Consider the following 1,047-nt stretch of genomic DNA (forward strand, 5'->3'; position numbering starts at 1 on the left):
ATTTTTGTTTCCAGGTCATATGCTGCTGAGCTTAAGCCGTGGCAAGGAGGTATTTCTTGAGAAAGACTGTGGAATCTTTTGCCAACACAAGGGGTTTACTGACATTGTTTGAAAGCCTCTTTGGGAAGGGAGCTTCTCGAGAGAGTTCTTTCCTTGGCACAGAGGAGATGGGCAATGTCAGTACACGAGCACCAGTGCAGGCAGAACTTACTAAATATGATATTGGTAAGCCGTGTCACTTTTTAAAGTCAACTGAAGCATGACTGTATCAGAGGAGCTTCTGTAACTGCTTCCTTTTGCAACAAAAGAGATGGGGCTGTAACAGCTGTTCAGCGTAGCCTTGCTGGGAAGCTCCTAGGATGGGAGAAATCTTCAGAGCTCCTTACTTCTCTTGGAACGAAACCCAGCTGTGATCAGATGCTAGCCTTCCTCACTAGGACGTAGGCACCAACTTCCTGCTGCTTTGTTTTTGCACAGGTGCTGTTCGAATGCACAACGGCAGTCTCCAGCACCTTGTGTGGCTTGGTTTGCAGTGGAACTCTGTGTCAGTCTTACCCCCAGTGCGGCAACTGTTAAAGCAGCTTTTTCACTTGCCCCAGGAAACATCAAGGCTTGAGACAGATACTCCTGAATCCCTTTGCCTGTTGGACCTTGAAGTCAGTACACTTTCCAAGATCTGAAGTGCATTTAAATGCTATTTGCTCTTTTCTTATTTCTCCTCTTCTCCTTTCTTTTCCTTTCTTTTCCTTTCTTTTCCTTTCTTTTGATACCTAATATTTTCCTTTGTTTGTTTATTTGTACAAAACCAGGTATTCCTACTCGGGATGGTATTCACTTGCAACTTAGAACTGCAAGAGAAGTTGAACACTCGTAATGAAACGCATCAGCCACCTTTCTTACCGTTGCTGCTGTGCAAACAGTTCTCTACTGAGAAGCAAAGATCCTGGTGGGATGCTGTTCGTGCTCTTATGCAGAAAAAACAACGTAAGAATTCTTCTGCTTGCAAGTATTTGAAACAAGCCTTTAGACAGCTTCTGAACGGATTCC

General features: G+C 44.2%; 1 long non-coding RNA gene across 1 annotated transcript; it reads left to right on the forward strand.

Annotated features, from left to right (window-relative positions):
• Window positions 1-57: 57 nt before the first annotated feature.
• On the forward strand, window positions 58-974 carry LOC109365074. The gene is made up of 3 exons (XR_002110765.1): window positions 58-225; window positions 478-656; window positions 810-974. It is a non-coding gene; the product is annotated as an uncharacterized LOC109365074 (long non-coding RNA).
• The last annotated feature ends 73 nt before the right edge of the window (window positions 975-1,047 follow it).

Source organism: Meleagris gallopavo, unplaced genomic scaffold (genome assembly GCF_000146605.3).
Source record: "Meleagris gallopavo isolate NT-WF06-2002-E0010 breed Aviagen turkey brand Nicholas breeding stock unplaced genomic scaffold, Turkey_5.1 ChrUn_random_7180001954087, whole genome shotgun sequence".
NCBI classification, from domain to species: domain Eukaryota; kingdom Metazoa; phylum Chordata; class Aves; order Galliformes; family Phasianidae; genus Meleagris; species Meleagris gallopavo.